General features: G+C 44.1%; 1 protein-coding gene and 1 long non-coding RNA gene across 2 annotated transcripts in view; both read right to left on the reverse strand.

Moving 5' to 3' along the window:
- TBX1 (T-box transcription factor 1) overlaps nt 1-26,073 on the reverse strand; it is a 151,110-nt gene that overhangs the window by 52,539 nt on the left and 72,498 nt on the right. The gene's annotated exons all lie outside the window — the stretch shown is intronic.
- On the reverse strand, nt 1,191-25,819 carry LOC147649903 (uncharacterized). The gene is made up of 2 exons (XR_015277778.1): nt 25,682-25,819; nt 1,191-24,668 (listed from the first exon to the last, which is right to left on the reverse strand). It is a non-coding gene; the product is annotated as an uncharacterized LOC147649903 (long non-coding RNA).

A 26,073-nucleotide genomic window follows, 5' to 3' on the forward strand; every position in this document is an offset into this window, starting at 1 on the left:
CATTAGAAGGGAACAGGGGAGCACAAAACAATCAGTACAAAACTGTGGCTAAGAGCATTCAAAGTCCAAAAGAACAGACTATCATGGGGCATGAAAATTGTATTAGCTTTGCCTGAGAAATTAGTGAGACTACCTCTAGAATATTCTGTCTGCCTTGGATCTACTCTTCAAAAGGATAGGGAAAAATTTGGGATACACTCAAAAATTTATGTCTAAATGAGAAAAAGTTTGAAAACTATGCCAGAAAACAAAGGGCTTGTAGAACGTAATCTATGTAACTCATTGAGGAAAAACCTAGAAAAGATTTTGCGGAAAGCTTCAACTTTTTCTGTGTTCATTCTTGCTTGGAGTGAAACCAAATTTTAAAACCTGACATCTTTCATGAATTAGATCTCCTGGTCTCTGAGCTGTTCTCATCCCAATGATCCTAAACTCTAATAAATCTTATGCCAAGGGTAACACAAAGCTGCATTTTAACTGGAAATTGGTTACATTTCTTTCTAGACAAATAATTTGCTGGTGTGAGCAGCTCCAAAATTACACACCCTGATGGCATGAACAAGATTTTCTTGCACCCAGTGAGATTACATAGCTGAGAAATGGTTAGTGAAGGCAAGGACTAAACTGTAAGCATCCTGGGCTCTAATCCCACCTAAGCCCCTGCCTGATATTTTGAACCTGAGGAAGCATTTAACCCAGCCCATTTAACCCCCCATTTAACCTCAGCCTCCAGTCCAGCTGTAGAACTGGGAAAAAACCAAGATCTTGCTGAAAACCAGATGTTGCATCTCAGCTAAGATTTATCTTCAAAAAGTAACTCAGTGAAAAGACCTGCTGGGGAATGCAAGCAAGTGGATGTGATAGTAAATGATGGATGTAGACTGTTGCAAATACTGTAAATTCACACTATTCACATGCATACTTAGGAGCAAACGGAAAGAGGCCTTTCCCTGATGATCGGTTTATAGGAGTAGCTTTTCCAGCCTCAAATTCACAGTGATAGCACATGCAGTGCTGCCAGAAGCCAGCTTTGAATTTTGTGGATTGGCAGCCTGGAAATGGAAATATCCACTTCCCCAAGCAGACATGGTGTGTCATAGGCATTTTCTTGCTCCCATGGCTTGCAGGAGGCCAGTGAACCCCGCCACTGGAAAGCCCTCAGTTTCCATTCATATTTATTCATGTGCTCATTTTTCTTTTCTGGTGAATGTTGCATGTTAGTATTTAGTCACTGCTGTAGAAACAGCAACACACATGCAAAGGGAGAGGGGAAAAAGGAAGGAAAGAATAGAAAACAGTGTTTTAAGGCACAACCAATTTGGCTGGTTTTGCCTCTTGTCTCAGGAATGTGAATTCATGTTGCCCATGTGCCTGCAAAGGGAAACAGGAATTGAAAAGGGAAGTGTATCAAACTGTTTACTTGAAACTATGGGCAAGAGTGGGAGCCAGAACGTCTGGGAATCCCATCAGGCATCCTCTGTGCCTGCACAGCTCCCTGGAATTGCTGCCTGGGGCCAATGATGCAACAGAGCTATTGTGTTTTCAACCACCTCCTTTTCTCACCAAACCTTATGGGGGTACCCTGAGCTCCTCGTGGTGGAGTTTTGTTTCTGCTCCTGGGGCATAGGGCAGGCTGGATTGGAGCTGAAGGTGGGCAAGAAGGACCAGAGAAAGAGCACCCAGACATCCATCCCACAGCAGCAGAGGCAGTGGAGCTCTGGGGCTCCTTCCTTCCTCTTCATATGAAATTGCATTGAAAAAGCAGCAACAACAGAAAGATAATACTCAGAAGACTTTTGTTGATAAGACTTATGAAACACTGATTACAAAAAAAGTTTTACCAAGAAACAGAACAAATTGTCCAGCATTTTTAAAACTTCATTTAAATTGCTGCTGATATGTATCTGATGTGTAGTAAAACCAAAATGACATGGGAAAATACTGGATTCTAATTACAAGAAAGGACAAGGGAAAAGTCCTTAGATTATATATTTCAGTTACATTAATTTTGAAAACAAAAAAAGTAAAATGTGGTGACTGTGATCTCCAGAGAATATTATTTTCTTAGTATTTACCCACAATTTAAGGGAAGCCTTCTTCGTTTCTGTTGTTGGAAGTGGAAGAAGGGTATCTAGTTGTGATTTGGAGGAAGTGCCATCAATACAGTGAAAAGTAGTTATTATATGTTGCATTTGGCAACGGGAACATCCTGAATAAAGATACAGGGATGTGCATGCAGAAACCTGAGGAAAAGTCTAACCTGAAAGGGAGGTCATCTGGTGCTGCCAGTTAAGGCTGCGGGGTTTGTTCTGCTCAGGCTCTAGTCTTTCATTATGACATTGCCTGTTGTCAAAAAGTGGCAAGTCTCAGTGAAACCCTGGAGAAAGGGGAGACTGGAATATCCCCAGGCTTTGGCAATAGTTATAGAAAATTTGTGTGTGTGTTTAGATCCTTGATTGCAAAAGAAAAATGGCATTAAGTTGGCACAAGCAGGGAATTTTATACCTGTCAGTTTTTGCACAGGTCTGTAAATGGCAGAAACTTTCAACTTCTGCCAGAAAAGTATCAGAGTTCCTACATACAAAGCCAGAGAAATGATATATCTATACCAAATACAAGAAATTTATTTTGATTTCAATACAATCACTCTGCTATAAGAGCTGAATAGGTTTGCAGAGGCTTGATATAACCTAAAATGGAAATAGTTCTTGATATGGAGAGTCATCTCCCATTTCTGCAGTCAGACCAGTCTGTAGCATAAAAGCACCAACATACACCTCTTTAGGAGATAAATCGAAAAGCTACATTAACCTATAATAAAAGTCTAATTTCACCTCTCAGGAGCTAGAATGTTGGAATTGCAGACCAAGTGTCATTAAGTACAAAGCAAAAGTTGAGCTGCAGTTTTGTCCTCCCCAGGCCAGCGCTCTCCGGATTCATGTGATAGTATTTATGCATTCTCTGCCTTCTCACACGGGCAGGGACTGGTCTCCCTGTTTGGGCCAAGTGAGGAAGAGACCCCCAGCTGCTGGCTCCAGCCCTGCAGTGCATGGGCCTTTGATGCCAGGTCCTGGAGTAGCCTAGTGCAAAAGAGAAGCACACAAAACTGCCCTGCAGCACGTGTGGTGCAATGCCCTTTACATGGACCTCATTGTGAATCTCATTCCAATAACTCAGGGTTGGTCCAAACCGTTATGTCCTTCCACAATTCAGCACTTAAAAATAATTAATCTTTACACAGGTGTCAAGCAACTTACAGGTCTTTCTAAGGTTTAAAACTAGCATTGCTGGGTTCCAGGTCTAAGGTGATGTGTGGGTCAGGTTCCAGGCAGGTATGTATGGTTGCTGGTCCCCTTGTCTGCTTTTCCCTGTGGCTCTCTGATTTTCCTGAAGAAACTGCAGAAGGCAGCTTTTTGGCTCCTTTGCCATGCTCCCATCCAGACCAACAGTATCCTTTCTTGAAGAGGGTGTGTATCTTGCGCCAGGTCCACACCATGACTGTTGAGTACATGCAGTCCCTTTTGAATCACAGGAAGTATGTAGGCTTTGGAGATTATCAGCCCATTATTAACATTTCAGAAAAATATAAAGTGGTTTCCGCTTTATCTGTTTACTCTGTGGCTGATAAAATATTAACATTTTTCAACCTCCACTGAATAATCCCTGGTCCCCATATTCCCAGACAATATGGTGTGTGGCTTAAATGGATCACCCCAAATGAAGCTGTTTCTCTTGGCTACTGTCATACAGGAAGCTGGTGAGAAAAAGGTTGTTTGCACAGGATTTAAGCATTTAAAAAAAAAAAAAAATTATGAAAAAAGTGATGCTGAGGAAAACATCAGGCAAGTAGTAAAAGTGCTTTGCATGTGTGCAGCTGTTTCCTGGACATTTCTTTCTGTTGCAGAGGCACTTGGTTCACAGGAAATTCCAGTTCACATACAATGCCAGTCTTCCCAGAAATGGGCTCTGGCCTCAGCTGTATCGATCTGCTTTGTGCAATTGGTGCTGCTGGCAATTAACACCATGTGCACACTCACAGGCAGCAGAGACTGTTTTGATTTAATTCTCAATGGCTTTTAGGAAATAGTAAATTTGCCTCCATCTGTTTTATAGTAGGGCTGCTGTTTCTCATGGCTAGTTTTAGACCTGCCCAGATGAGATACTGGTCCAGATATTACTGACCACCTAAGTTCCGTGGGCAAGAAGATGGCTCTGAGCTTGTGCTGAGCACCTCGTGGAGTTGTGCTTTTTGGTGAGACGTCCAGCAGAAAGAAGCAGAACTGAAAATCCACAGACTGAGGATCTCACATCAGCCTTCTCTATACATCTAGAATTTGTACCAAGTTTAGAGACCCTGAGAAATTAATTGTTTCTATCAGCTACTCTTTCTAGACTGTTTTTCCAAGTTTAGTACAGTGACAACACAAGATGAGTGTAGACTCCGGCAAGCCCAGATAAACTTTATGTGTTTAGCATTTTCTGTTGGATAGAAACCCTAACATGCTGCAAGCACTGGTATGGCTCATCTCATGGCAGACCCAGCAATGTTTAGTTCTCATCCGGAGGTGCTGGGAGCAAGACAAGTGTGAGCAGGGTTAGCTGGAGTTCCCATTCTGCTGAACTGGCAGGAAGCCTTGTGGCAGCAGATGCAGGGGACCTGAGATGATAAATGGACTTTGGAAAGCAACCCAAACATGTACATACAAATTAGTATTTAACATACAGTTGCTATTTGCAAATTATTCCCTTGTGATTTAGCTCTTGAATGAAAGCAACTGTGTTAGCTGAACAAACAGTAGCAGAGGAGGCTGCAAAAACGCAACTCCACTCCCACCCACAGCTGTACCCTGGTGAGCCCGTAGGCCAACCTGCCCATGTGTTCACATGAGGTACACACCCCCCTTCCCAAACAAGCCTTGAGAGCCACCCAGGCTTGGTCTCTTCTCCCACTCTACCAGGCACTTTAAGCCATGTGAGCCACCCTTCACCAGCCCTGAAACTGTGAGGAAGGGGCTGGTGGCAACATGTACTGTGAGTATGCAGGTTGCTGGTGGAGGGGAGACAGGAGCTGGGATGTTTGCCAGGTGCTTTGGTGGGAGACGAGCAGGGTCACTATCCCATGTTTTTAATGGGAAGTGATGTTATGGAGACACATGAATCATAAACAGTTTGACACCAAAAGGAATAAGCTATGGTAGCCTAACACCTGAGCACCCATCCCTACATCCGGAGTGACACAGAGGGCTTGACGCAACAGGCCAAGCTCTGACGCGTGTTTTGAATGCTCAAAACCCCAGAACTCCTCCCAACCTCAGCAATCAAACAATCCCAGTGTGAGAGTCCCGGTGCTGAGAGCACGCATTGCTCCTGGGCCACTTGGAAGGTCCCAGGGCAGAGGGGAGGAAACCAAGGCTGGGGAGCACAGAGCACCTTTGGGGTGCAGTCAGCTACTCAGTCTGCAAGGTGTTGGGACAGCACATCCCAGCTAAGGAGCCTGCTTGCCTCCAGCACGTATGAGGAACTGGTGGGCAGCTGCCTCCTGCCATTGTTCCCAGCACAGCGTGCTCAGGGCCGGCAGCCTGAGCGCCCACCCAGATGAGCTGCGCACCAAGCGTGCTCTGCTGGACCTACCAGGAGCAGCACAACACCATCCTCCCCCTATCCCTACAGCAGGCCTGGAGTTTGGAGGTACCGAAAAGGTGGTATTACTCAGTGGCCTACATTTTGCAGGTCAGGTCTTTCCCAGCCAAAAAAAGAGGAAAAGGATTACATTTCAAAATAGTTTCCCTTCCCTTCGGAGGGAGAAGTCAGAGGTAGAGCCAAACAGCTGCTACTATGCATGATTTAAGGAGATAAGAAGCAACAGCAAGAGGGAGAGACTGGGATTTATAGTATCAACCCTAAAAATAGTTGTTAAGAGAAAGCCTAAGCCTGGCAAGGGCTCACTGGGAGTTGCCCCATACACATTGCTAAGCTCAGCAGATGGCATCTAGTGGGGGGGAGATTTGCCTTTGAAGAGTTTGTCTCCACCATCATCACTTTCACCCAAGATACCACATTACACTTGAGATCCAAGTGGCTTAACCCTTTGTGTGGATGTCCCTGCGAGACAGGTCACACTGAAACAGGCTGAAACACAGCTGTCAACATGGCAGCTCACACAGGCTTATAAAAATAAAGTACAACTGAAGCCAATATAACTTCCTCTTCAAGCATCTCTGAGCAAGGAAATGACTTGCCCAAGCAGGTTGGTGGCAGACACTAATGTGGAGAGGGGCTCTCTAGGCTGCATTCGAGCCAAACTCGAATGACATGCCCAAGTTGGCAACAAGACCTGGAGAGATCGTCTGCATGTCAAGTCTAGCCCTCTGCAATAGCAGACAACCGTGTCATATAAAACCATTTAACTTTGCTAACTATACTGCTCATCCCTTCAAACCTACCAGGGGTGTTTTCAGACCCTCTCTTGTCTACTGGCGTCGTCTTTGCTTTCCTTGCTAAAATGAAAGTCCCTAAGGCACTGGGACCAACAAATACACATTCCACACTCAATCGGGAAAGCCCATCTGCCCTGAGAAAAGAAATAAATATAAAGGCAACCCTAGTGAGGCTGAGATCAATAAGTATCAGAGCTGTCAGATGTTCTGCTGGAAATGAGCTTTCCACTTGCATTTGCACTGGATGTCACCCACACACAAAAAAATACATTGGTGCTGTTAAACGGGTATGTATTATATATTGTACACTTTCAGGAAAAATGTGGCTTTATAAAATGTCTGGTTTAGAAATTGTTGGGAGTTTGATTTGCTGCCCAAGAAAAAAAAAAACCAAAACTTTTCTGGTTTAGCTTTTTAAAAAAATCAAATTAATTTATTTTTAGTGATGGGAGAGGAGCAGATGTTTTTTAAGGGAAAGGTTAAAATTAAAAGACGTTGTCTCTGGGGATTTCCAGCTAGATGTAAAATGGTCTCTTTTCCACTAAAAGGTAAAATGTTTGATCCATTTGTTGTTTGGTAGTTTCACCCTCTTCACTCACTCAGGATGCTGAGCACCATGTAAGCCCAGTCTGTGCCAGGCCTGGCTCTGCAGAGCCCGTGACAGTGTGCCTGACGTGGCTGCACACCTCGTCCTCCCTCCGGCAGTGGCAGAGGCACTCACAACGCTGGCTTTGCTCAGAATGCCCACATGCTGTTTCTAATAAAACCTGATCTCCTTCCTTTTGATGCAGATGACAGGAACTGGTCCTGGTTTAAGTCACCCAGCCAGAGAGTGCACACCACAACTTGCCCACGATAACTCTGGAACTGGAGAGAGGGACTCAGGAAGCAATAAATCAACCATGATGAGTTATGACATCAGTGACAAAAGAATGGTTTCTCCTCCAGCAAGCCCTGCTGAAGGTCCTTGGTCTCTGAAGGCACTATAGGGGCTGTGTTGGCAGGCCCCACAGCAGAGCAGATGGTGTTTATTTGCCCCATAAGCATTCTAGAAACAACCAGTGCCGCTGTGGATGGTTTACATAAAAGCCTATCAAATAGCTTCAATAACACTGAAAAATTAGTTACTTTGATAATATTTTGAGGCCCCACTGAAAGTTTTTGTGTCACTACACTAGGAATATATAGCTTCCTAATAGGAACGGGTTCACTCCTGAACAGGGAAGATCAATGAACAGTAAATAGAAGCCACCAGGCAGAGAATGGTGGAAAGATGCCCAAGGTCACACAGCAGCTTGTTGGTTCACCAGTCCTGGTTCAGTGTGTTATCTGCTGCTCCTCACTAATCCCTCTATCATTATTCACACTACAAAAGTATCTTTGAAGCCTCTTAAATACTATTTGACCATTAAATCACATGATGGAGCAAAGGCAGTATCAGTGAGACTCAGGGAAACCAGGACCTGTGTGTTTGAAAGCTGCATCTGGTAGAAACTGCCCCTCTTGCAAATGTGTTCCCAGGGGAGGTGCAAGCCTGGTCCTGGCTTGGAAACTGAACTGAAATCTGAACTTCTAATACACATTGAGCACTCACATCCAACAAACATAATTTTTCACTACAGCTACACAGTACTCCTAAGAAGGAAGCACTGTGACAGCAGTAACTTGTCACTTGACTGGGCAGGGAAAGGCACTGGCACTCCAGGTTGCCAGGCATGTTTTCAACTTGAATTACCTTCCTACCCTGATTGAGTAACAAGAAGCCCATATAGCACTGTGTGGCATCAGAGGCTTATCTGCACAGGGGGTCTGCAACCAGAATGAGGAATCTGACTGGGTGCAAACACTACAGAAGGGGGCCTGCACACAGACACAGAGCTGTGTGGCTTCTAGAACTCAGGGTGATCCCCTTTGCATTCCCCTTTCTGAAAACCTGAAGGGTCTGGGCTGGTGTAACACACCCTTGCCAAGCTGTACAGAGCATGGCTCACTCCAGAGGCAAAGGCAAACAGACCGTTTGTTCAATTTGTCTAGATTGTCTACAGACTCCAAAGCAAATAGCTAAGCATGCATCTTGTAAAAATGTCATGTCCCCCTGTTTACAAGAGATTTCTCTGTGATATTTGCTCAAACCAAAGGTAAAGTCACACCAGTGAAACAAACAAGAAAGGAGAAGGAAGTCACACAAAGCAGTGAAGATTAAAGTCCCAATCTGCACTGGCAAACGGAGGCTGTTGGATATGGTCACATCACTTCTCCCCCTCTCTTCATGTGTCAAGTTATTTGTGGCTGTGGAAAAGGGAGCATTTTAACAAAGAGCCTCCCAGGGAAGCCTGGTCTCAGCCTGCAGTGTGCATTGTGATCTCTTGGCCACACAGGATTCTCTTGTGGAGAAAGGAGGTTAGGATGAGTCTTGTCCACCCTGGGAAGAGGCTATGGTGTGCAAATCTATGCACAGCACACCAGAGCTGGGAGCCCCTCCAGTGTCCTGAACAGCTTCCAGAGGGGGGGTGGATGGTGCTGATCTCCCAGGAAAGGTGGCAGCTTCTGCATCTGCAAGGGGGAGCTGACCAAAGGCTAGTGAGGTTCTGCAGATCATGACTGCTTTCCATTCCCGCTGCTCCCATTACAGAGATTCTTCTGCTGCTGGGAAGTGACTTGTGGATTCTCCCCTTCATTCCTGCCTGCTCCACAGACTGCATAGGATAAACTGAAGATATTTACCACCACAGAAAAATTTCTAAAGTGCCATAAACCCTAGTGTGGGTTACATGTTGGGTGGATGTTTGTGAGAAAAAAGGTGTAAGAGGAAAGCACTGTGATTTGGCAAATGGCAGATATACAATGTATAACTGACCCCAGCCACAAGTGGATCCATCAGTTCAGGAACTTGTCTATAAATAATTTTAAAAGCAAGCACATGGGCAGATAGAGATGTAGAAGAGGCACCTCTGTCCCTCAGGAACTGCTGGCTTCTGTCCATGGGATTTTCACAGAGCACTTCTATCTCATTAAAATCGTTTCTCCATGGGCCATGAAATGATTTTCCATGCATGGAAAAGGTTCATAATGCTCTCAGCTCTGAGCAAAGGAACACACTGAGGATGGATGACTTGGAGAAGCTGACATTACACCTGGCCCCAAATAGAAAAATGGGAGCGAGATCAAAGCCATCAACTCTGTGGTACCCTGAAGGGAGATGCTAAAAAACCAGCCTCAGAGGCAGGATTTGGGATCACCAGGCAGGCATCACTTATCCAGCTCTGACTGATACAGTCCAGAGAGCAGCTGTAGCTTGTTTCCCACAGCAGAAGCCCCTCCCTTGCCTCGCCCTTTACCAGCATTTTTGGGTGAGCCCTCCCCAAGGAGGGAGCACACCCAGCTGTCTCAGCAGGGTGAGAGCCTATCTTCTTCTTGGGGTGCACCTGGCTCTGAGCACCCTGCATGTCCCCTTGTGCTGGGGGCTGGTAGTGCTGGACACAACCTGGGCAGAGGGAGGGAGCTACTCCAGGCTTAGAGTCTCTCTCTGCCCCTTTCAGCCATCTCTACTGTAGAGCCAAAGGCTGCTTTGCAGTGCCCTGGAGCTGCAAAGCTCTTGGGGCTAGAGCCTGGGCCTGGTCTTCAGCCCTCTGGAAAAAAGGAGTCTAAATGCTGCGTACTTGGAGAAGGCACAGGCTGGAGGAGTGTCTCTTCCCCGCTCCCTACTCAAAAAGAGGATGCTGATGCTCACTTCGCTGTGCTGCTTCCCAGCCCCTTTCTCCCCTGCTTCCAGCTCTTTGCTTCCTCCTTTTTGCGAGGGCTGGATCAAGAAACACAAACACTTCTGATCAGCTTGTAGTAAATGAAGCACAGTATTTTAGCTTCAAGAAACTTTGGAGAGGCTCATACAAGGCTACAATTTGGCTTTCATTCCAAAAGTCAGGCTACAGAAAACCCCCTCTGAGATAATTTTACAGATACCTGGGTTATTTCTTCACCCTCTTTGGCAGGAGGCTGCAGCACCAGAAAGTGTCAATTTACTCTCTATTGGGCCAAGAACATCCCTGTTACAAATTTACTGCTCTTAATAGGGATGGGCCTTTAATTCCTAGCACATACTTGTGAAGAATTTTGGCTTGTCACTGAGGAGTAGGAATTATTTTCCTCTCTACAGGTACAGGCAGGTCCTCCTTTTGCTGAGGGCTGTGCACATCCCAAGAAGAGCATTAATGCAGTGCTCCCATAAAGAGGATATGAAAACCACATAAGCACCTGCCTGTGCTGAAAGCCAGCAGCAGAATGGCTGCTGTTTAGTACATGGGATTTTTTTCTTCTTCCTTTCCCCCTTTTTATTGCTCTTGAAGTAGTTGAAGGGCTACTGTGAGATCAGTCTGCTCCCAGTCCCTTAGGGAATTAGATAATGGAGTGAAAGGTTCCTATAATGAAGACAGGGCACTTTTGCCATTAAAGTCACTAGCAGCTGAAGCTAGGACTAAGGTTTCACAGCAGATTTTATTACTTCTTCCCATTTGTAAAGGAATCTGGTTTAAATGCTTGTCATGCTCAGCTAACTGGGGTTCCTGCCATGCTCCTCTGTGGACAGCGCTGATGTTCTCTCTGCTGCAAAAGCTGCTGCTGGTGGCTCCCCATCATTGATGGGGCAAGTGGCCACTAACAATGTCAGCCCATTAAATGTTATTCCCTGACAGAGGCTTGCTGATGGCTGGAAGGAATCTCCCTCCTGCATTCCAGCTCATTCAGTGTCTGTAGGGCAAATCTGGGCTGAATACAGATCCTTCAGCAAAAATCATCCTGAAGGAAAGCAAAAAGCAGAAATGAGCACACTGCCAGCACGTGCCAAAAGTCCAGACTGCTGGCATGTTCCTGGCAGCGTGTGTGGGAGAGATGAAGAGACCTCTGAGGAAATGCCCCTCTGCAGCCCAAAGGACAGCCAGGCTGGCCAGGCCAGCAGCTCTGCTCACTGCTCTAACAAACAACATCTGGGAGCACAAACAACAGGGACTACTGAGGGATGCAATTCCCACAAGTACCTCAGTGTACAGTTTCCCATGGAGACTGTGTGGGTTCAACCAGCAGCAAAAGGCTCTGATACTGCAGTTCCTTCTGTAAGGGTGCCTTTGCACCCAGCCTGGCAGCAGAAGCAGTTGCACATTACCACTAAACTTCATCCCAGTTTGCAGCAGATTCCCCTTTTGGCATCTTTCTCAATAATACCGTAACTTTCTCGCTGTTACTCTGTGAAATCAGCACCATGAGCATACAGTGGCTTGCAAAGTCAGGTGAAAGAGGAGATATTGTTTCAGTCCTCCACGTTTCTGAAATGTGAACAGGAGTTGCAGATCACTTTTCTTCTGCAAGGACCAAAACCCAGATTCTATGATCAAAAATCCTCTTTGGATTTCAGCTAATGAATCCTTGGCTTCATCAAATCTAGAAAGGAGAATTTGTCATGGTTGGAAAAGGCCACGTAAGAACACATGGAAGAATGGAAAATGATGGAAATTTAAATGTCTGCCTTTACCCTCCTATAAAACTCTTCTCAACTCAGCCATTATGGATCACCTGTGGGTAAGTGTAATAAAAAAGGTCACTATTCTTACAAAAAAAAAATTATGCTTACTGGAAGTCCCAGGATGGGGACTTGGGAGATCTGTCCCTTTCTCTAAAAATCAGTTTCTGCTTTCTGTGACTCTGCATGCCTAATGATGTTTTGTGTACATCTGAGAGTCTGCACAGACACTCAACAAACCATTTGCCTGAGGCCTTCATTTCATGGGTACTATGAGAACTGGTCTCCAGATAGATTAGGTTGCAGAGGTTAAATAGCTAGTTACAGTACATAAAGTTTATATCCACTGTGACTAGATGAAGCTTTTCCCTTCTTTTAAGTGCCTTTCTCTTCATGGAAAAGAGAAAGATGACTGCAGTCACATCCCAGCTTTACAGCATAATCCTATTTTAATGGTAATAACATACAAAATTCTTCCTGCTTTACATCCAAACACCTGCATTGCACTTCTGTAGCAGGGAGAGACACTGCTCAGCACGCAAGGGAGACTTGGCGTCTGTGTCTTGACAATCTGTCTGAGCTAACACACCTAACAGTCTTCTATTTCAGACTTCAAGTGAGATGAGCAAGGTTAAATGCAGTGGAGATCCAGAACCTGTCCCAAGAAATTGAGTTCTGCAGGTAATTTTTCCTTTCTTTTATCAAATGTATACAGCAACTATGTCCCTTTTGCTGTGACTTAGTTATCTACCAAATTTTTCTACCAAATTTTATAGAAAATGCCTTTGGAAGGTTGATTGCATATTTAACTTCCTAAAGTTAAGAAAACTTCATCAAATAAAGAAAATACCCTTATCAGATGCTCCATGCTGGCCTAATGGAGCTAAATAGTCCCAGGCAGGTAGTGCCATAATTTCTTTTCCCACCATGCCAGGAAATGCTGTCTCTGGGTACATCCAGCTGGGTACATCCCAGGAGGAATGATTTCTCCAGAGGCTCACTAGTTTGGTGACATGTTCCTACCCACCATCTTGTCCTTATTTGCTCTAGAGCAGAAAGTGAGGAATTTTTAAATGACTCATGAAATAGCCAGATCTAATTTCAACCTTGATGCAGTCTGGAGTTCCTACTGACCATTTTCAGCCATCTCCTCCACAAAAAGTGGGGTTTTTTTGATCATGGTCCCTCTGTGCTCTGCCACAGGCGTCCCAAAGTAGTGGCTATGCACTGGACCATTGAATGCTCTCCCCTGTAAATAGATGTGAGGAAGCAAAGAATTGTGAGGCAGGAAATGGCCACTTGGTCCAATGAGCCTGGCCCTTTAAGTTTATCTCAAATGCACCTCCTTGCTTTGTCTTTGCATCTGCAAATCTCCTTTCTCCTCATAAAAATGTCTAGCTGTCTCTTAAACCCATTCAAACTATTTGCTTAAGTGACCTAACTTGGCAGCAACTCTACAGCATTTGGGCAGGCCTGAGTGACATAATGCTGCCAGAATCCCCTGTTTATTTTTCATGTTGCCTGCAATCCTGCCATACTGGGCTAGGCTGTAGCAGATAAACAAGTCCTGTACAGCCCAAAGGAACCATCCATGGAAAACTCAAAGCTACCAGAAGTGGCAATGCTGACTCAGCATCCAAAATGCTTCCCATGAAATAACTCAGGAGCCAGCCTCTTTGGAACTTGTGCTCATGGAAGAGCCATCTCTGGATGGGGTTCTTAATTGGTTTCAGCCTATGTTCAAGAACAGATGGGAGAGCTTCTGCCACTCTCCCATCTAAACTTCTCTTCATTAAGCATATCGAGGCATCTCATGTTCCAAATTGGCAGGTAGTTAATTTTAAACTCACATAGTTAAGTAGTAAAGATTTTGTAAAGATTAGCTGGCTTTTCTGCTGCTTATAACTCTTAGGAATGGCATTCACTTGCTTGTTCTAACTCTAGATGAGCACTGCCATTTGGGTTCTTCACCATGGTTCCTTCCTCCCTGGTGAAAGACTAGCTTCATCCATCTGCTCAAACCTAGTGTAACTCTGCCTCCCACTGGAGTTTACAGTGGATAATTTGCTTCCCTGTATCTGTTCTTAAATTGCTGTTACTGATGCTGCTGAACACACACTACCCCACAAGAGGCAGGTTTCACTTGACGCAGCTGATGCTGTGTATTTATTCCTATCAATCCCACTCAGTACTTTTCACACATTTTTGCTTGGCAGCACCCCCAGTTCCCTGTGTGGGACTATACACCTTGAACATTGAATGCACATTGAACTGAAGCCAGGGAGCTTGTCATCACATTTTCCTAGCTACCTTTCCTGAATCCTGGGGAAGATCCCAATCTGAAAATCATAATCACAGAAAAACTTTATTAGAGGATATGGATCCTCATCCACGTGCACCATTACATGTGTACCAATGGTTACACATAATGCCTAAAGCCTTAAAGTCACTGAAGTAAACACTGCAACATCAAGTCTTCAGTCTTTTGTTGCTGGAACCTGTTAAGAGCAGCCAGTACTGTTCTTCTTCATCACTGCCTGAGGATTTGTCAGCTGAACTGCAGCAGTGGGAAGGCAGGAATAAAAACCTCCAGCTGTAACTTTTCCATATACACTGTATTCTTAGGCTACAAAATAATCCTACATATTCATATAAAAGTAGCCTCATTAAGGGACCATTGATATGAAAACTTATTTGGAATATTGGGATCTCTTCAGTTCTGAGTTATTTTCAAGATTCTGTAAATAGTTGTCACATGGAAAAATCCCTTTGGTCTTGAAATAAATCCCTTTCTCATAAACATTTGAAAATGCTCTTATTCTGATATTGCCAATAAGAACAGAAATTTAAAGCATGTAGAAACAGAATCAGGTTTTTAATGAGCCTTTTTGCTGCTCTCTGATTACTTTTCTTGGTAGCACTTTAAGTCACAGGGTTCCTGATGCAACCCTTCTGCCATCTCTAAGAGACTATTGTGATTTGATTTTTTTGGTTTCATATATTTTGAGCACTGATCATGTATTTTATATCTAATGCTGCTATCCGTTTACAGCACGTGCCAATTTGTTTTTTCCTCCTGTTCTTGGGTGCACACATGCCTGGTAAGACAGGAGGCCAGGTCCTGCTCTCCCTGGAAAGCTTAGTTCTAACTCATTTAATTTGATCTGTAATAAAACTTATTTTCCATTTTCCCATCTGACTCCTTCAATTGTTTAAGGCCCCTATGTGTACTAGATTGTGCTGACTTTTGATGATTTCCTCATCATCAGTCTGTGTACAGAATGTTCTGTATGCAGAGAGATATATGCAGCAATGCAAAACACATTTCTCTACTGAAGAGTAAATCCCAGTTTGTGAGACACATTATTTGCCATAACATCAAGCTTTTCCCAGAAACTGCCTTTCATTTCACCCTGCATTTGGATTCCACATTCACTTTGCCCTGCCTCTTCCTCAAAGCTTGAATTCCCTTAGCAGCTTGATACCAACTAATGCTATATCAAAGGGTGTCTAAACCCCATTTAACTGTGCATAGGGGGATATGAAAGCTCTCAAGAAGACTAACACATAGCTGGGAGTCCACTGCCACAAGCCTGAGCAGCCCCAGCCTCCCCATATCTTTCCCACAGTTGGAGAGCTGCAGCTGGTGCCACCCCTACACTCAGCACAGCCATCCCAGGATGTGTCGCTGCTTCCCCAAGTGCAGCTGTGGCTGCTGAGCCAACAGGCACCCAACCGAGGCTCACACACTCGGCCAGTTCACTGCTCTCAGACAGCTGGAGATTACACAGAGAACAAAAAGAAAGACAAACCTACAAGAGAAAACTAAAGAGAAGTCCCCAAGGCTGTGTTGGAGTCTTGCTTCTCCTGTTTCCACACCGTAATTTTTTGCTTGCTTCTCTGCGTCTAAGTATTTTAAAGCAGAAATATGATCCGCCCATTTGGGTTCAAAACAGGCCAAGTTCCTGCTGTAGCATTGCTTGTGTTTGGTCTCCAGATTGGCATGGAATGGAGACTGCATCCCACAGCAGGGGATCTCAACACCTCTTGTTGATTTAAACATCTTGTCCACTTTCATGGAGAACTGACTGTGGCTTCACATCCTGCACAACCCAACTGCAGTGGGCTAAAAGCAAGGGACAGCCTGGGAGAAGGGAACAGCTTTCACAGAAGAGCTGGAAAATAAGAGAGGCTGGTTGGTACATGCTTTTTTCCACTGATGCTGGCAGATAAATCACTGCCCTCTTGTATCCCCACGGCAGGTGTGGACAGAGCAGCTGTTCTTTGTGCTCTGTTGCCCTGTAATGGCACATGTATGTTCTACCTACACCCCTGCCACAGCTGCTGTGAAATAAATCTCTTAACCCTCTGGAAGGTGGATTCCCCCATTGTGTCATGGGGAGAGGTATTTTCATGGTGAGAGGATGGGAGGAAACAGGGCTTTGCAACCAGAAACATGCAGAATATTCAAAGTCACAGTCCTGTCTTGCCATCCAGATGTTTCCAGAGACACCAAACCACTGCATACCAAACTCAGGGCTTCTCATTCCCACCAGACAGGCACTGCATGAGGAAAGGATATGTGCTCTGTTTAACCTCATTTATTCCTTAGCAACCGAAAGCTCCCTGTATTTTCCCATCTTGGGGGCTTATGTGTGGATCCCCATTCGGTGACATTCTCCCACCATGAATGATTAAGGAATCTGAATCTTTAAAAATTGCCAGATCCCATTTCTATTCCTAAATACAGCCCTATAGAGAGAGATAAGCCTGGGAGGCCAGGGGATTTTAGTTAATGATCCCGTTTTATGGGGCCAAGAAGCAGTGCTATGAAAAGGAGGTCTGGGGCCATTTCTCCCCTCTGTGCCTGTGCTTTGCAGAGATTTATCCAAACATTTTTTGTGCTTTACCTAGCTGTGCTGTGTTTGCTGGGAAAGCAGCTAGGGTCTTGCCCTGTGCCTTTATGGCACAGGCATGTGCCAGGTCTTGGAAGGTATGTTCAGCACTGGCCAGTGCTAATGGGAAGTGAGGATTAACATCTAAATCCCTGGCGTAGCCGTGCCACCGGCAAAGCCAAGGCAGTGGGCAACTACCTCAAGGTGGAATGAAATTCAAGACTGGTTTGAAAAGGCTTATCCTGAGAGAGCTTCCCGTAGCCTTGCCTTCCTATTTTGGGAATGAGTGGGATTTTGCCTCTCACTCATCAGTAACATACTTTTATCCTAATGAGGGCAAGTGTAGAGTGGCAACTACTTAGCAAGCTCTGTGATGTGCAGGACTTTCCTTGTGTAATACAGCTCTTGAGGACTGGTTTGTTTGTGCTTATTTTGTTTATGTGTGGTTTACTTCATATACCTGCAATATTTTCTTTCTTGCACAGGGCTGAATGTACCTGTTTAAATTTATGCTCAGGACCAACTCAATGATCTGTCCATTACATATAAGGTACATAAATTTCATGGTCTCATTACCTGAATTTTCCTTTTTCCATCTCAGTGGAGGTGGAATTACAAACCAAGAAACAGGAGAGAACATGCTATGGAACATGGAGTGTCCTTAGCAGCGCTGCTTGACCTTAGAACCTGCAGGATTAGGGACAGGGGAGTGTAACCAGCAGAGTCAGCAGCTGGAATTCAACTGCCCCAGCAGGAACTGAAAACAAATGAACAGACTAACTGAAATATACCTTCCCCCGATCTCTCTCTGAATCAACACCATGCTGTTTACAGTAGTATATAATAATATTGAATCAAGATTTGCATGGCACAATTTCTATGCCACAGCACATGATAACTCTGCAATAACTTTTTTTTTTCAGTGATGCAAAAACATTTACTTTAATGATAATGAAAATAAAGTCAGTAAAATCCCTTTGTCCTGTTGTTTTGATCAGATAAACCGTATCTACCAACTGTTAGAAGGAAGATTAACTTGGGTTGACATTTTTTTTAATGTACTATGAGAAAAGCCCTGGGGCCAAAACATTTACAGGCCAGGTTTTAGTGTATGTTGATCTAATAGTTTCGCTGAAGAAAATGTCTTTAGACCTGGCAGGTGTGTATTGGTTTTCATTACTTCAAGTGTCTACTAGCAAGGTTTTAATTAACAGAGCTGTACACAAAATATTTTCAGTGATGCAAGAGTGAGGAACTCTGGAGCAGGACTCCAGGGCCCTCCTTCCAGTTGCTGAACTGGGCATGGTAGACAGGACCATAGTAGTCTTGCCTGATTATCCCATGGCTCTCAAATTGGTAGGACAAGTTCTCCTCTGGTATCCAGCTGTTCCTCCCATGTACTATTTGCAAGACCCCAGTCATGCTGTCAGGTACTGAAGAAATTGTCTCTGCTATGGACTAAAGGGAAATACATGAGCAAGGAGATGGACAGACTTGGCTGAAGTCTCCCAGCAAGTCTGGGACAGAACCAGCACAGACCATCAGGTGTCCCTAGACCTATTCCTGTGACCTAACCATCCTGAGATGGCCATTTGCCTCTCCCCATTCCACCTGGAGAGATGCCCACTTCTGAGATCTATGGAAGAAAAGGGAACAAGCTTAGCAAGCTGCTTGCCTACTTCAAACATAACAGGGGAAAACACAGCATTTGCTTTGCCTCTTATCAGAGACGTTAGGCCACAAGAGATAAGGTTATTAGCAAAAACATAGCACTGGTGCTCTAGTCAGATAGCAGAGGAGATTGACCACTTATCTTATCAGCTTCTTTATGAAGTCAACCTCACTGTTATTATAATTTTCTGATAATATTATATACAAAATTGATAGCATTTTATTTTTCCTGGACAGATTCTTTTCACTTGCCCTTTTCTTAACAGGTTGTCTTTTTTCCTCCTCAAGTAAGTGGACTTTACCTCTGATGTCCTAAGTTTGGCTGCTCTGTTTTACCTCTTAGATCCCCTTTATTCCAGTTACAGATTGCTTCAATTGCAATTTTTTTTTTTTGCAATTTTTTTGCAACTTCTTTTACAGTCCTTTGTCTTCTGTTGCCTGTCTTTCAAGCTGCTCTAAGGGATGTGTTTTTGACAGTGACAACAGTAAATGGAATGATTTGCACTTCATCCAAAACTCCATTCTTTGTTGATGAGCGTTTTTTTATCATGGATGATATAGTCTTTTTGTGTACTTGGGAAAGAGCAATTTTATTATTTAACTGTGCATTTCCATGGGATTCCCCATCACTTTGTCCATCTGCCGTATCCTGAATGTTATGTAAAGGTTTGCTTTTATTGAATATAATAAAATGCAGAGAATCAGTGATCATCAAAGAGCTCTCTGGTGACTGGCTTGTAAAGGCAAGCTCCTTGAATAGTTCCTGCTGTAGGCTCATTTTTTTGACATTTAGGTTCACAACTTTGAGAACGTAAAAGCACCTTCATGCAGACAAAATTAGGGCCTAAATTATGAAGTGCTGATCCTATACCTCTAAAATTAGTGAGAGATTAGTCACAAGTTTCAAAGGGCACAGGGTCAGACCCTACCAGAAAAACACAGTCACTCTGATTTATTGTGCACATTTTCATGGGACAGCCTTGGAGATGCAGCAAAGATCTCAACATACCCAAATGAAATGGTATGTAGAACCCCCCTCCTCAGAAACATCTGTATGCTCCTTATTGTGTCCTGCACAGTCAAGCTGAAAATTTGGGTCGTTACCATGCAGATTATAACTAATTTCATACATATGATTTTGAAAGAGATCACTTTACAGGGCCTTTGCACAGGGATTACTTGCAATCCTCCTTGAGGGGTGATCTCTAAAGTTTTTTCTCAGTATGATAGATTGATTTTTCTTTTGGCCATTTGTGATGATTAAAGCAGAGATCTTGACAGGTCCTCCAACAAAGGGTCAAGTCCTGCTCCTGGAAAGATGGGAGTTGGCATCTGGTAGCCTGAAACTGGGACAGGCATTTTAAAAACCGAACACTTGGCCAGGCATTAATTCAGACTGTCTGGATGGGACGATGATTTTCTACCCGTGTGGTTTTCATATGCATCGTTTCCAGGAGTTGTCTTTCCTGGAATAACATAAATCTCTAAATGATGCTGTTTGGCTGCCCTGAGAGCACCTCAGTGGAGTAGGGTATGTTGTCTTAAATAATTTCTAATTCCTTCCTTTCTGTGGTGTTATAAAGCCTTGTGTACGCTGCTCTGACTATGGGCTTCTGGCCTTGGAGCCTGGCGAGAAGCTGCATTATTGTGCTCCTTAGGGGATCAACAGCTTGGCACATTGTTGTGTTTTCTGAATCTTCATCAGTTATCTGCTGCAACAGTTTATTTCTGTGATATCCAGATGCATTTAAGAGCGTGTGTGAGTTCTGTGGCAAACTTAACATTAACTGAAAAAAAAACAGAGCAAGATTTTTTTCCTATGAACTGAGTTTCTCATTTATGAATCAGGAAAGGGCCAGGCCCTGCCCAAGAGCAGAGCTAGGCTATTCTGTTGCACTGGCTGCACTGCCTGACCAGGCATTTTACAATACAAACTCCTTCCTTTTTCATTCCTGAAAAACCATGCAGCCCTCAAAAGCTTGACTTTGTCAGTGGACATGGTTTCTCCATAAATGCTGTCTTGGTTTGTGATGGTATAATACTGGATCATTTTGTCTGTGTTTCATATGAAGGGCTCATTTATGAATAATTGCTAAAGAGAGTGTAAATGCTTAAAGTCATTAATTTTATACCTATAAATATGGTATATTATGAATGGGTATGACCAGATGAGAGGAAGTTGTCACAGTATGTTTTGGAGGGCCTCTTCAACACTAGTGCAGCCACTAACCATCAGCTGCCCTACCTGTCATTTAGTAACAACTTTGCATGTGTAAGTGGAAAATACAAAATACAACTGGATTTTCTTTTTGGTGACAATCTTGCAGTCTGAGCAATCCTCTATTCTATCTTGCTGGATCCCCTCGAAGATCCCAAAACACACAAATAGGAACAACAACTCTGTCCTGTTTCCATTTTCACAGTCCAAATCATAACCCTACAGCAAAGTAAGTCTGAAACACCAAGCAATTTGAGGGCCTTTTTCAGACACAGACAGAAATCCATATAACCTGGAAGACATAGGTCAAAACTGACTTACTAAATTTACAGACAGGTCTGAGACAATCATACATTTCCTGGTTTGAAAGTGTAAGTAGACTGTGAAGTGACATCCGAAGAAGACATCTGAAGTACAATGCAAGTCCTTTAACTGTCAAAAGTATTTATTTACACGGTAGTGACGAAATGTCAAAGTTTCTTAACACAAACTTAATACAAGTACAGTCTCTTCTCACTGAACAATATAGTAAGAGCGGGAAGCAGAGTGGCACTACTTGGTGGAAGAAGAAGCCAGCAGCAGTGGGTGCTCAGGGGCCTGCCAGGCCAGCTGCCTTCTCTCTGGGGCAAAGGAGCTGAGGGTCTTGGTGTGAAAACACACCCACACAATCCCTGTGAGTCTGTGGTATTTTGGTCTCTAGTGAAAGCTGAATCCCTTTGACTCAGCTGCAGAAGCACTTAGGAGTTGTGTGGGAGTCCCCCAGAACACATAACAAATCATGGAGTAACAAAGGGAATTAAAAGGTAGTAATATGATACACGATTTAAGAACATGGATTAAATATTGAATTAAGCCCTACTCCCCATTCAGCCTACAGCCAGTCTCTTTGCTATAAAACGGCACTGAGAGCCAAATTCTGCTCCTGCTTTAATGGGAATGAGGAGGAATTGCTATGGAGTTATGTCAGAACAAGCCTGAGATGGTGAGAGGAGCCTGAAGCCAGGGCAGCAATGCGGTCAGGGCATGCCCAGTAGGGGATGGGTGGACGGAGCTCCTGACACAGTTGTCAGTGTAGGCAGACAGGCCCTAATTGGTCTGATCTGATTACTTTTTCCAAAAGCTTTGAACTTTGCACAGGATGCCTTGGGCCTGCCTGCAGGAGCCCTGCTCTGGTGGGGAATTAGCACAATGGCTGGGCTGACCTCCCCCCACCCCAATTGAATTTTATTATCTAACGGGCAATGGTTGGTGATGAATGACTGACAGGTGTGATCAGCTGATGGGAATGGCTGGGGATGGTACACATACACTGCGATTTTACCAGACTGTAATGTGTTCTGCAGTGGGCAAAGGATAAAGCTTGTAAAACATTTGTTTTAAGTCTTAAAATATCAAATTCCTCATAACTATGGGCTTCCTAAAACTGGCCCTGGTAATTACAAGTGTTGAGCCATGAATAATTTCACGCTAGGAGGTGCATTAATTTTAACCTCCTCCCGCCTCCTCCAGACATTGTGAAAGCACATTACCAGTGAGGACAAGTTTATGATCTTATCCAGGACAACTGGTGCAATAATATGAAATGAAAACCAAGACAAAAATGTCATTGTCTGCACACTCTGTACAAAGGGATCCTGCAGAAAGCTCCCTTTACAGCCTGAGACCAGGAGTGCTCTAAAGGTGCGAGCAAGATTTATGGAGCCTTTCGAAGCACATGGCTCAGACCCTGTCAGATCCGACTGTCATCAGCCTGGTGTCTAGGGATTGTTTCAAGGAACAGGAAGGAGTTTTGACATCCCTGTATTTTGATTGTCCCTATGAAGGTTTTTATTTAAAGTCTTCAACCGTGCTTGCACAAAAATCCACTGAGACCTGGAACCACGGTGATCCAGATGTAGCGTGCTTGGTCCCAAAAGAATCACCTGCAGTCTGGAGCACTTGGGTCTCTAATCTCGCTGTCAATAGGTTCAAGGCAGTGGCATAAGGACATATTTGGCAAGCCCTCCCTGCTTAACATGTACATGTTTCTGTCTGATCACATTTACGACAGCAATCCCATAGTTTCACAACTCACTCAGAAGTTACACCTCAGTCAGAGAGGAAACAGTTGAGTCTGGCTGGAGGAAAGATCAGAGATTTCTATCTTGGGCAGGGCACCCCACAGAGTATTTACCATTCAGGCTGCACTGTCAACACCATCCTCAAGAAGGATGTATAATACAGATGTTAAACACCAATTATCCCACTAAAGATCAGGTAAAGTTAAATAATGGCAAGGGTGTGATGCTTAACATTGAACAAATTAGGGATGATATTCTCTCCTTAAGGTTCCCAGGTGCTCCTGTGGTAGCTCTCCCTCACCTTGTACAACATCAGATTGTGTGTGCTGTTACAGCAATGCCTGGTTGCGAAGTGAAAAACTGTCTTGATGCAGATTTGAAAGCCTTGGGGTTTGCTTCATAAACTCGGTGCTAACATGCTGACAATGTCATTCTCAGTTGCTTCTTAGTCCCTTTAGACTGAGCTAAATACCTGGAGCTAAATATATAGGCAGTCCTGGTTTATATCAAGACATCACAATTCACAAGGCATTAATGTTGGGCTGCACAAGGTAGAATTTAATTTCTATGTCTCATCTATGATCCTGAAAAATAAAATCTTTGGGCACATTAATGATTGTACCCTTTTTGTCCTTTATAAGAGTATAACAGCACTGAAGCCAGCTATAGGTTATTTTCGTGAAATTTTTCATGATTCCTTTTTGCCATCTAAGAAAAATGTATCAGTGTGTCATTACAACTAGGATTAAATTTTCCTCTGGAAATCAAAGCACAATGAAAACTCTTTATCAGTTTCTCCATTCTCTTCCGAAATCTGTGGTAGCAGATGCCTTAAACTCTCTTGTGGGTGAAGGGGAAAGGTTGGATTACTGAAAAAACAAGGCAGGCTTCAGAGGGTGGAGGAGGCATTAGGAACTGCTTAGGATCTCAAACCTGCAACACCTTGAACCCATCACCAGCCAGAACCGTGATGGATGGGAGAGGATAAAGGGCAGTCTAGCTGACCCATGATGCCTTCCAGTGCCCTCCAAGAAACAAGAAGAAAAGAGATTCTTATCACTCTGTGAAAGAACAGAGGGGGAAATTATCATTAAAATGCCTTCCTAATAAAACTAACAAACAGGAACTTTTTTTTCTTTCAAACTCCATTCTCTTATCCCTTCCCTACAAGCTTCAAGATGGCCATGACTTGAAGAATTTTAGTCTTTGAGTGAACCTTTCCTAAGCAGAGGTCACATCCTTCTGCCTGGACTTAAGCTTTGTTAGACAATCTTCTTTGAAAACCTCAAGAAAATAAATAATTCTGGGTATATCTTTACAGTCATCAGTGCTATGAATCACTATGTAGAATTATGGTAATACACAGAATTAATGTAAGTAATAAAATTATGTATTTGTGAATGTGAATTCACATCCCACATCAACTTCCAGAGAATCTCTGATGAAACATTCATGAGTCACTTTATTTCTCTGTTTGCTTTAGGTCTGGGAATTTTGCTGTCTCTTTGTAAAGTGCTCTAGGATGACGTCAAGTGGTAGAGAAGTTAGGTGTGTTATGGAACTGAGGCAATTACAGACCTTGTAGCAAAGAATTTATAGTACAAAGCTGGCCATGGGCACTTAATCTCCTATGATTGCTTTCCACCATAGATATTTGTGGCCATGCATGTTTGTACCTCTCCCAGCCAGCCAAAGAGATTTGCAGAGCTCATGGGAATCTCTAAGAGTCAGATCTCCCCAAAAGTGGCATGATGCTGCCAATGTGTTTTTACATCATATCTTTCTGGTGGTCATAGGGGCTGGTAGGACAAGGCTACAACGCTGCGCAAATCTCAGGTTCAGTGTCCAGCTACAGGGCATCTTGCAGGACTTGAAGTTCTGGAATAAAGAAATGACCTGTGGAGATTCACTTGTTACACCCCAACAACCTAACCACACACTCTCAGCAGACAGCTGGGGAATACAATCTCTTTTTCCCTGTTCCCTGAAAGCTGCATATAGGATTTGGAGCAGAAGGACTTGGAAACCTTTGTTTTTTTAGTTAACACTAGGAGTCCAAGTATTTTGGGGAGTCATACATATCTCTGATTCTTTTCTGAATCCTGTGGTGCCGTTTCACTGACTGCTGAACAGCCAGTGCTGAACCTGTGTCAGGTAGGATGGATAGTAACACAGACACTGTGTCTTTGTTTTGGATATGGAGCTGGAAATGTTTCCCAAAAGCTGCTGTGATGTGGTGTCCCAGGCTTTGCCTACCATGAGACACTGCACTACCTCCAAGGAACTGGTTTTGGATGTGAAAAAAAATCCAAGTTACACAGACATGCTGGCAAAAGACTTTTCAATGTGACTAAACCATCAAAACTAAGCTCTTTGGCCTCTGTGCTGTCCATCATCCAGCGCCTCAGCCCAGGCATGACAGCCCCTCTACCTGGGAGAGCTGCTCCATTGAGCCAGGGCAGAGGGGCTGACATCAGACACTATAAAAATGTGTGATTTAATGAGTGCCATGCATCACGTGACTAAGGCCTTTAAAACAGCCTTGCTGCTGAGTGCCTGACGTACTGAATCACCCCAGATCTCTTGTAAATCTTGGCTCTTCTCCTCCAAAGCCTGTCAAGTTCCCATGATCATTGAAGCAACAGGGGTGGTTTGGAACCTTTCTGCATTTAGGGTTTGTTCCTAATCCTGTTGGTTCCTATCTCACAATGACATAGCTTGGATCCCCCAAACATTCCAGTAATTCCTCCCTTTTGAGCAGGCAGCTGAGGCGCTTCCTTGGCAAGCAGGCATCCCACATTCCTGGACTCCATTCCCAAGCTGTCTTGCCCACTCTTCAGGAATGGCTCCCTGCAGGGACTTATTTCCTTAAGGATGAGAGGTTTTCATACCCTGGCAAGTTTCCCACTTCCAATCATCACATATATCCTGTGCAAAGAGGGAGCAGAGAAGTGCAGGTTTCTTCTCGGTTGTTTTGAGTGCCCAGACACCTCAGGATGACAAGCAGGTGGTTGCAGAGTGTGTGGTCCCTTGCTCCAAGCTGGGACAATGCTGCAGGGTTGCTAGGGGTCCTGAGGAAAGCTCTGCCTAAGCTATGACGAAGCACAGAGAAGAGCCTTTCAGATGTGACACATTAAACTCAGGGGCCTGCTGAGAGGTGCTCCCATGTTTGTGCCAGACACCAGCTCCCAGCAGCTCCCAGTACTGACAAAGCTGATGCTTGAGAGCTTTGCTGCTACATGGGGATAGCACAGTTTCTAAGCATCTTTCTACCTCAAGCTCA

This window comes from Cyanistes caeruleus, chromosome 18 (assembly GCF_971803275.1).
Source record: "Cyanistes caeruleus chromosome 18, bCyaCae1.hap1.1, whole genome shotgun sequence".
Classification (NCBI taxonomy): Eukaryota; Metazoa; Chordata; class Aves; order Passeriformes; family Paridae; genus Cyanistes; species Cyanistes caeruleus.